Source organism: Micropterus dolomieu, linkage group LG12 (genome assembly GCF_021292245.1).
Source record: "Micropterus dolomieu isolate WLL.071019.BEF.003 ecotype Adirondacks linkage group LG12, ASM2129224v1, whole genome shotgun sequence".
Taxonomy (NCBI): domain Eukaryota; kingdom Metazoa; phylum Chordata; class Actinopteri; order Centrarchiformes; family Centrarchidae; genus Micropterus; species Micropterus dolomieu.
In genome coordinates, this window is record NC_060161.1 from 26,098,504 (window position 1) to 26,109,669 (window position 11,166).

Sequence of the window (11,166 nt, forward strand, 5' to 3'; positions counted from 1 at the left end):
AAGATCCAGTCTGGGGTAATAAAGACCGAGCTCATTCCTGTTCCCTCTTCATTCTGTCCCCCCCCCCCACCCACCCACGTCCCCCTCTGTCCTCCACCTCTCCTTCCCTCTATGCCCTTCATCCCCCCTTCTCTTTATCACTTTGCTCATAAAACCTGCTCATCCAGAAAGAACAGACTTTAAAGGAGGATGGGAGAGAGAGAGACAGAGAGAGGAGGATGAACAGAGAAATGAATGAGGGATAAAGACTAGAAGAGGGAAGATGGAGGGATGGAGGGATGGAGAGAAGAGAGAATTAAGGGCACAGCAGTATTTGTGATAGTGATAGTTATATTTCAGGCTTAAATCAATTAATTTCAGTAGAATTAGCATGATTATTGGATTCGTTAACACAGAAGCAAAGTAACTGAGTTTTGTGTAGAATCCAACTTTGTCAAACTTTGACTCACAAATGAGAGCCACTGGCCGATTTTAAACCGCCTTGCTTGGCTGATCTTTGAAGGAACTGAGAGTCCTAATTTGAGGACGCTATCATTATCTGTGTTGCATCATTTAATTTCATATAACCTGCTTTGCTGGTGTATAAACTACTCGACAAGATGGACATGGTGTGCAGACAATTGTGATACAGGAGTCGATGATACAGCACATCTTCAAATATAAATGAATTCCCTTTCGTTCTGGTACTGAGTTGAGAAGATCGATAACAATATCATGTAAGTAAGCCTATTGACAATTTTTTTTCTTAGGGGACAGCAGCCGGGCTCTTCGCAACTTTCCAAGGTGAGGTTGTAGGTTTGATTTGCAGAGACCAAAACCAAAGCTATGGAAGATTTTATTGGACTAAATATTTGTAACCCACAGAAAACGATCCACAAATGTGTACTATGATGCGCAAATATTTCACTATCTATAAATATGTATTTTTACATTTGTAATGTGTAAATTCATATCCACAAAAATACAGAGTGACTTCTACACACAAAACATTTGTGGGTCATGTTACATTTGTAACTTCATTTTTACACATTTGTGGAATTTTGTCCAATGTGTACTGCGGAGATTTGTAAACAGAGATCTGTAAATGCGAGAGCAGTTTATTAGCTACACCAGGAGGTGGCGGTAGCGAATTCCACAAATGCGTAAAAACGAACTCACAAATGTAACGTGACCTGCAAATTGACAGGAAATGATGCGCAAATGTGTAAAAACTGTTTTGTGTGTAAAAATAGATCCACAAATGCGTAAATAATACTTTGTATGTGAAATTAAAATATGTGTGTACAGAGTAAATTGAACATATTTGCAAATTGCGCTGTATTTTTGTGGATGAGATTTTACACAACACAAATGTAAAAATACATGTTTTGGGTAGTGAGATATTTGTGTATATTTTTTTTACAGATCTCCTATATCTGGCCACCTGTGCTATAGCCGAAGACAGTTGATGTTTTACATTTGTGTTCATGTACGAGTTAAACGAAAAAGATTTATGGTGTAAATAAGGCAGATGTAGCCTGTCACTTCTGCATGTAAATATATCCAGTGTGCAACTTGCTGGGGAGGAAGCGTGGGATATCCCCCTTTTCTGGTCTATATATTTCTGCCGCTGCTGAATTATTTTTATTCCCCCCTCAAAGTGATCAATGCTGCTTCACTAGCAGTTAAGGGAGTTACGCATTACAAAAGTAACGCAATTACAAAAGTAACAAGTAATGTATTGCTTTTTTACTGTGGCGCGGTAATATAATGCATAACTAAAAAACAATCTGTATATTATACTCGTTACAATCGCGTGTTTTAACGCATTTTAACCCGAAATTAAGTGTTGTTTTTAGTTTTTTAATAATTCACTGACACTGGGAAACATTTCTGCACTAGAAAGACAATTCCATGAGTAAAAGAGTAACGTTATTTCCTGTTGCGGGAATCCAATGGTGGAGATTGTAGGCAAGGTGCAAACTACGTGGAGATCGGCTCTTCTTCACAAGATGGTAGCTCTCCTGATGGATCATGCGTAAATAGATTTCTGTAGGTTGTTGTATTGTGTTTGTGCTTTAATGATTTACTTTCATGATCAGAGAGGCTGTTATCAGTTCATCCTGACCGATCCTGTCGGAGTGTTTCAAATAATTGGTGACGTTATGCGGCAGTACCTCGTGCGTAAATGTGCACAGTTTCTTTCTTAATGGGGAGACAAATCCTATCTCACCCCCACCACCCCCGCTATTAATCAGAAGGTTAATTTTTATGACAAAGACCCACCCGATCTGCGGATATAACTCTGCACATCACTAGAACCCACCTATGCAGCACATCTTACTATCAGAATAATGTGCCCATTAGACAGCAGTGAAAGCATTACAATTCAGAAACAGTAATATTCTAATATAACTTATTACTCTAAAATGACAGTAGTAATCTATAATGTATTACATTTTGGAAGTAACTTACCCAACTCGGTTCACTAGTGGTGAAAAGGATCACAAACTCACGTTCGGTTTGATCCATGGTTTCACCACTTAAAATGCCGAAGTCACGGCTATGGGGTTTCACTCAATGGAGGCGAAAGCAACGGCTTATAAATAAGTGGCTCCTCTCCTCACTGCGCTTTGGACTTAAACACAGCATGCATCTGCAATTCTGCATCGTGATGTAACGTTATGTTAAACTTTGCAATCAATCAGCGGTTCACCTGTGTGCTGAACAAGGGGAACCATGTGTCAAACATATCTGTATTTCACAAAATGCTGACGTACTCCTTTAACTATTTGTTGGGTTAGCTAAATTAGCAAATCAGCTAGCTTAGTGGGCTAGTGTGACAAGCTAGCGCTTTTATGTCATTGGCTAGCATGTTTTGAGTTAACTAGCCAGAAGAGTCCTTTAAAAAGTAATATTACTTTAATTACTAGGTGATAAAAGTAACTATTTACATTTGTTAAGTTACTATTACTTTCACTACTTTGCAGAGATGCTCACAAGTCTTTGAGCTAGAGTCCAAGTCAAGTCTCTCGTGGTTATTACAAATGTTATACCTGCTGCGTTCAATCCAGGTTGCGTATTAAATCTGCATAGCTATAAGAAATACTGTAACCTGTTTCTCATTTACAGATCACAACCATGTAATGTGCAATGCAATCAATGACAGCTAAATACTGTAAGTCAAAACATCCCCCAAAACTCTCAAACCAGTGTAATGTTTAATTAACGTGATGGCACCCGCTGGCTGCCATCACGTTAATTAGACTACAAGTTTGGCAAGCAAACCAACCTTCATCTTTTCATAACGAACGTCAGTCAAGAGTTAACCTCTTGTAGGTTGTTGCTGAAGCAAGCCAATGTTAAATGGCCAATGCTGAGCTGGTGGCGTTTACTCGCCACCTACAGTGTATAGAAAGAGTCTTCACACCATTGTTAAAATGCCAGGTTCTTATGTAAAATAATGAGACAAAGAAAAAATTTTTCCACCTTTAATGACCAATTCAGTTGAAAAGCAAATTGAAATCTGAGGGGCCAGAAACTCAGACCAGAGTAAAGTTCAATGGGTGAATTTATTAAACACAAGTGAGAACAGGGATGTGACTTGGGGGGTGGTCGTTCCAGTTGTTCCGAGGGTCATGGAGGTCCAGGCTCCTATGCTCAGGGATTCTGTGTCTCAGGTGAAAATCCAAGTCCATGATCCAGGCAGGTATTCTGTGGTCGAGACAGGGAGAAAACTAGTTAGCATTCAGTACTAAAAGACACAGACTAGATGCTACTGGTTCAAGACAGAAACTGGCTGATGAGTGTTTGTACTATATGGTACAATGATACAGCGGGGACTGGAAGTTTGATCTGGTCTTTTAAAAGTGAGTAGATTGCAGGATGAGAAACCGGTGTGCTTAACAGGATGCGCTTCAGGTGAGTAGACTGGAGCACAGGTGACCACGCCCACCAGCAGCCCCAGAGCATGAGGGAGGAAGCAGAACACCGAGACAGACGCAAAACCAAAACACACCAAACATACCAAAGAGGAAAAAGAACTCAAAAACTACATTCACACATAAACCAGCAGGAAGGCCAGGGTCACGACGGGGGTTTGTGACAGTGCCCCCTCCCCAACGACCGTCTTGTGGCGGTCCTCCAGGCTTTTCCGGGTGAGAGCGATGGAAAGCCCGTATGAGGGCGGCATCCAAAACCCGTTGTTGGGGAACCCAGCTTCTCTCCTCTGGTCCATATCCCTCCCAGTTGATACTGCACACTGCGCCCCCGAGAGTCCAAAATCCAGTGAACCGTGAACGGAGGATGGCCATCAATAAGCTGAACAGCCATGGGGGTGATGACTCTCAATCACAAAGGGCCCAATGTATCTTGGAGACATCTTCTTTGAGTCCGTCTTTAATGGAAGGTCCTGGGTGGAAAGCCACACCTTGTCCCCTACAGCATAGGAGGGTGCACGAGTCCAAAGATGGTTGGTGTGGTACTCATACTGGGCTGCTGTCCTCAGAAGGGTGGCTTGAGCTCGGTGCGGTGGCATCTGTGGATGCAAGCTTGGACGGAGCCTGAGAGGGAAACAATGGAGGTTGACATCCATAAACACATTGAAAGGGTGACAGACGTAGGGAGTGTGTTGTGGGCGTACTCCACCCATGGCAGCTGAGACGCCCAGGAAGTGGGTTTGGAGGAAGCCAAACAATGCAGAGTGGTTTCCAGTTTCTGGTTGGCCGTTAGCTTGAGGATGGAAACCAGAGGTCAGGCTAACTCTGGCCCTGATGGCATGGCAGAATGACTTCCAGATGGCTGAAGTGAATTGTGGACCTCGGTCCGAGACTGTGTCCAAGGGCAGACTGTGGACCATGAATGCCACAGAGACCAGGAGTTGGGCAGTGGCAGATAATGTGCAAACTTGCTAAAATGATCCACCACAGTCATACCTTTTGATGGGGGCAGCCCGGACACAAAATCCAGCAACAGGTGAGACCACGGGCTACGAGGTATGGGGAGTGGCTGCAGGAACCCTGGGGGAGGTTGGTTGGAGCCCTTGTTCTGTGCACAGATGGGACAGGCAGAAACAAAGGTCTGACATCATCTCTGGCCACCAGAACTGTCTGCACAGGAAGGCCAGAGAGCGGGCCCCACTGTAGCACAGACGAACAAACAGGCGGCCTGGAGGGCCATTACCTGGGTCTGGCTGGTGCTGAAGAGCAGTCCTCACCTCCCTCTCGATCTCCCACCTGGCTGCGCCAATGATACAGGTTCTGGGTATTATGTGTCAGTTCCACAGTGGTCTCCTTCTCGAGGAGCCGAGACAGAGCGTCTGGTTTAACATTCCTGGATCCGGGCAAAATTGAACCGACCGAAGAAAAGAGCCCACCTGTCTTGACGAGGATTCAGGTGCTTCACTGAGTAGATGTACTCCAGGTTTTTATGGTCGGTCCAAACCACGAATGGTTGCTCTGTGCCATCTAGCCAATGTCGCCATTCCTCGATTTCCATCTTTATGGCCAGCAGTTCCCGACATCGTAATTCCTCTGTGGAAGATAAATGGAATAGAAAGGCACATGGGTGAAGCTTGTTGTCCTCGGGTGACTGTTGGGACAGAACGGCCCCCACTCTCACATCCGAGGCGTCCACTTCCACAACAAACTGCCGGGATGAGTCTGGGTTGATGAGGATGGGAGCAGACGTAAACCTCTTAGCTCCAAAAAGGCTCCTTCTGCCTCAGAGGACCAATGAAATGGCCTAGCTGGGGAGGTAAGTGCAGTTAATGGTGCGGCTGTAATTTCTGATGAAACGTCGTAGAAGTTGGCAAACCAAGAATCTCTGTAGCCGTTTCCTAGAGTCTGGTCGGGGCCAGTCTAAGACTGCTCTCACCTTCTCCAGGTCCATCCTCACCTGACCTTCAGCAGTGATGTGGCTGAGGAAAGTGACTGGAGGCGTGGAACTCTCACTTCTCTGCTTTGATGAACAGGCGATTCTCCAGGAGCCGATGGAGGACCTGTCAGACATGCTGGACGTGTTCAGCTTGGTTCTGGGAGAAGATGAGGATATCGTCAAGGTAGACAAAAACAAATCTGCCCAGCATATCTCTAAGTCAGTCATTGATAAGACACTGAAAAACTGCAGGTGCGTTAATCAGGCCAAAAGGCATTCCCAGGTACTCAAAGTATCCCAGGGGGGTGTTGAAAGCTGTCTTCCATTCGCCCCCACAAAATCAGACCAAGTGATAGGCATTGCGGAGATCTAGCTTTGAAAAAAACTGTAGCTCCCTGGAGAGATTCAAAGGCAGAGTTCATGAGTGGTAACGGATACTTGTTTTTTTACAGTGATGTCATTCAAACCTCTGAAGTCGATGCATGGGTGGAGGGTCCCGTCCTTAACCATGAAGAAAAACCCGGTGCCAAGAGGTGATGAAGGGCAGATGATACCTGCTGCCAGTGAGTTGTTGATTTATCCCTCCATTGCCACCCGCCCTGGAGATGTTATACAGATGGCTCTGTGGAAATGTAGAGCCAGGCAACAAGTCTATGGCACAGTCATATGGTTGGTGTGGTGGAAGAGAGAGCCTGTTTACAGAACACCTCCAATATCTTGTGGTACTCAGCGGGGATTGACGACAGGTCCGGGTTTCTGGCGGTTCACAGGGAAAGGCAGAGCAGACCGCAAACTACTAGCAAGACAGGCAGGGCTCTAGTTATGGATCTTAGTCAGTGTGAGGATTATGCTTTGTTAACCAAGAGTGCCCCAACACTAATGGTATGAATGATGAGTCAATAACAAAAAAGGAAATATTTTCAAAATGATTACCTGACAGCTGGAGCTGAACAGGGCAGGTGCGGGTTGTTACACAAATAAGCAGCCTCCCGTCAAGTGTGCTAGCCCCCAGTGGCTCCTGTAGCTGCTCCGTGGTCCAGCTGCTGGAGTGTGCCTGGAGCTCCAGAGTCTGGGTCCTCCAGCAGATAGTGGCGTGCAATTGAGTTCGAGGACGGGAAGACAGAGGTATGGTTGCTCGGCTCGCTAGCGAGCGAGCCCTCCGGTTTAATGGTCGGTTAGGGCAAGAGGCGATGTAGTGAACTGGTAATCCACAGTAGAGGCAGGCGTTGTTCCCTCTGTAGCATTCCTGCTCCTCGGTACTGAGCTGGCTCCGGCCCAGCTGCATGGGCTCGCCCTCGGGGTTTTCCTCTCGCTGCACGGGTTCCAGTAGAGGTTCTGGATGAGGAAGTGCTCTGGATCTTACCAGAGCTGGGGAGTGAACTCTGCTGCGGGGGCTGACGTCACTGCTGGGACTGCGTTGTTTCTGCCGTTGTCTCTCGCGGCAGCAATTGTCTATACGAATGGACAGTAATGAGATTATCCAGGCTCACAGGTTCAGGGTGGGACACCAGTTCATCCATTAAATGTTCATTTAAACCATTGATAAAGACAGCAGGGACACCTCATTCCATCCACTCTCAACAGCCAGTGTCCAGAACTCAATGGCATACACAGCCACGCTCCAGAGTCCTTGGTGGAGAGTGAACAGTCTCATGGAGGCGTCGTTACCTTGAACCTGGTGATCGAAAATCTTGGTCATCTCCGTGGTGAATGCAGCATAGGAGGTAGTTACCCGGTCCTGTCACCTCCAGGGAACAGAGGCCCATTCCAACGCTGCTCTGTGCAGTAGTCCAATGAGGTAGGCAATCTTAGACCTTTCTGAGGCATAGGTGAGGGGTTGGAGAGCAAAAACAAGACCACATTGCATGAGGAATGTCTTACACTGACCTATGTTGCCATTGTACCTCTCCGGTGGGGAGACCCACTGTTCCCTGGCAGAGTTTGTGGCCACCGATGCAGCAGGTCCAGGCGCAGGTGGAAGGTTTTGCATGGAGTCCTGGAGGTTTCCCATACGGAGTGACAGATCTTGTAGTCCTCCCATGATTTCCTGAAGTGCTGTGCTGATCCAAGCTCCCTGAGTGGAGACCGTGTGGCGGACTGGCTCTAGGTCTGCTGAGTCCATTCTGGCCGGATCGTTCTGTCAGGACCGGGGCCAGAAACCCAGTTTTTACAGGACCAGAGTAAAGTTCAATGATTGAATTTATTAAACACAAGTGAGAACAGGGATGTGACTTGGGGGGTGGTCATTCCAGTTGTTCCGAGGGTCATGGAGGTCCAGGCTCCTATGCTCAGGGGTTCCGTGTCTCAGGTGAGAATCCAAGTCCATGATCCAGGCAGGTATTCTGTGGTCGAGACAGGGAGAAAACTAGTTAGCATTCAGTACTAAAAGACACAGACTAGATGCTACTGGTTCAAGACCAACTGGCTGATGAGTGTTTGTACTATATGGTACAACGATACAGCGGGGACTGGAAGTTTGATCTGGTTTTTTAAAGGTGAGTAGATTGCAGGATGAGAAACCGGTGTGCTTAATTAACAGGATGCGCCTCAGGTGAGTAGACTGGAGCACAGGTGACCACGCCCACCAGCAGCCCCAGAGCATGAGGGAGGAAGCAGAACACCGAGACAGACGCAAAACCAAAACACACCAAACATACCAAAGAGGAAAAAGAACTCAAAAACTACATTCACACATAAACCAGCAGGAAGGCCAGGGTCACAACCGGGGGTTCGTGACAGGGGGAAAAATGAAAAATAAAAACCCTCAAATAACCTGGTTGCATAAAGGCCCATTTATACTCCTGCGTAGGTTCTACGTAGCCATGCATTTATACTTGTGCGTAGGTGTGTCCATCATTCTGCAATTACACCCCCACCCGCCAGTCGGCAGTAGCGCTACATCGTCTACTGTGTTGACTTTTGCCGGCCGAGCAGGCTTACTTCCGGTTTAGCCCTCCGCTAACGTAAATGGGTGTAAAATTGTAAACGTGCGGCTGGTGTAGCCTTTTCAAATGTTACCAACCGAGTTGATCACATTCTGATAGCGAAACGAGTCATTTCGCTCGGGTTGCGACGGTCAAATATATTAATTCACTGTGTTACAGCCGGCATTTTGGCTGCTAGTAAATGTTACTAGTTACTAGTAAATGGTACTTCCGGTCGTCTCGGAGGCATTGCGAGGCTACCCAGCCAACCAATCACAGAGCTTAAGGTCCGTGTCGACTCGACGTGTAGTTACATTTTTGAGGAGGTGCACGTCAGGCGACGCCGTAGCCCCGTAGCCTAAGCCTCACCTAAGCCGTCGATTTCACGCAGAAGTATAAATTGCACTTAAGTGTGCACACCCTTAAACTAATACTTTGTTGAAGCACCTTTTGATTTTATTACAGCAGTCAGTCTTTTTGAGTAGGAGTCTATTAGCATGGCACATTTTGACGTGGCAATATTTGCCCACTCATCTTTGCAAAAGCGCTCCAAATCTGTCAGATTGCGAGGACATCGCCTGTGTACAGCCCTCTTCAGATCACCCCACAGATCAATTGGATTCAGGTCTGGGCTCTGGCTGGGCCATTCCAAAACATTAATCTTCTTCCGGTGAAGCCATGCTTCTGTGGATTTGGATGTGTGTTTTGGGTCGTTGTCATGCTGAAAGGTGAACTTCCTCTTCATCTTCAGCTTTCTAACCGATGCCTGAAAGTTTTGTGCCAAAATTGCCTGGTATTTGGAACTGTTCATAATTCCTTCCACCGAAGGCCCCGGTTCCAGCTGAAGAAAAACAGCCCCAAAGCATGATGCTGCCACCACCATGCTTCACTGTGGGTATGGTGTTCCTTGGGTGATGTGTTGTTTTTGCGCCAACCATACCTTTTGGAATTATGGCCTAAAAGTTCTACCTTGGTTTCATCAGACCATAACACATTTTCCCACATGCTTTTGGGGGACTTGATGTTTGTTTTTGCAAACTTCAGCCGTGCTTGGATGTTTTTCTTTGTAAGAAAAGGCTTCCGTCTTGCCACCCTACCCCATAGCACATTCATATGAAGAATACGGGAGATAGTTGTCACATGTACCACACAGCCAGTACTTGCCAGAAATTCCTGCAGTTCCTTTAATGTTGCTGTAGGCCTCTTGGAAGCCTCCCTGACCAGTTTTCTTTTCATCAATTTTGGGGGGGACGTCCAGTTCTTGGTAAAGTCACAGTTGTGCCATATTTTCTCCACTTGATGATGACTGTCTTCACTGTGTTGCATGGTATATCTAATGCTTTGGAAATTCTTTTGTACCCGTCTCCTGACTTATGTCTTTCAACAATGAGATCTCTCTGATGCTTTGAAAGCTCTCTGCGGACCATGGCTTTTGCTCGGAGATGCAACTACGAAAATATCAGGAAAATCCTACTAGAACAGCTGAACTTTATTTGTGATTAATCAGTCACTAGCAGGTGTGTAATGACTTCTAGTTAACCTGAGTTTGAATGTGATTGGTTAATTCTGAACACAGCCACATCCCCAAGAGGGTGTGCACACTTATGCAACCAGGTTATTGTAAGGATTTTATTTTAAATTTTTCCCCCTCGAAGATTTCAGTTTGTTTTTCTATTGAATTGTTCACATTATAGGGTCACATTAAAGGTGGAAAAAGTTCTGACATGATTTATCTTTGTCTCATTATTTTAAATCATAAGAACCTGGCATTTTAACAGGGGTGTGTAGACTTTTTCTATCCACTGTATTTGCGTTCAGCGCTTCTTTGTTTGGGTCTTGTATGAAGTTTTAAAGCCAAAGTTTATGATGAATGACTCAGCAGCTGCGGTGTTTGTTGTCCTCTCTCACGTGCGGCTGTGCGCAGCAGATGCTACGTGTTACATAGGCAGGTTATAGGTAACGGAGGTAGGGAATAACGGCAAGCTCATCAGAAGTTTCCTAAAAAATAAGCATTGTTCACATGTCCCGCACCTTGAGTCCGAGTCGAGTCTGAAATCTTTTGAGGACAAGTCTCAAGTCGATTGTCAAGTCACTGTGTATGCGACTTAAGTCGCACTTGAGTCCGAGTCTCTAACTCGAGTCCCCATCTCTGCTTTGCATCTTAGACTGTGACACAATAATGGCAATAGCTACTTACAGCTGTCGAAAGAACGCCTCTCTCCCACGTTCTCCTCTCTTCCTTTAGCTTTTTGGCTAACAGCTGACTTAAATAAAATAAGGGCTGGCCATGTTATTCTGCAGCGCAGTCGTGAATGCACATCAAGGATGGTGCGTTCAGTAACGCAGTAACACAGCGTTACTAGTAACTGTAATTTACTGTTTTGGAAAA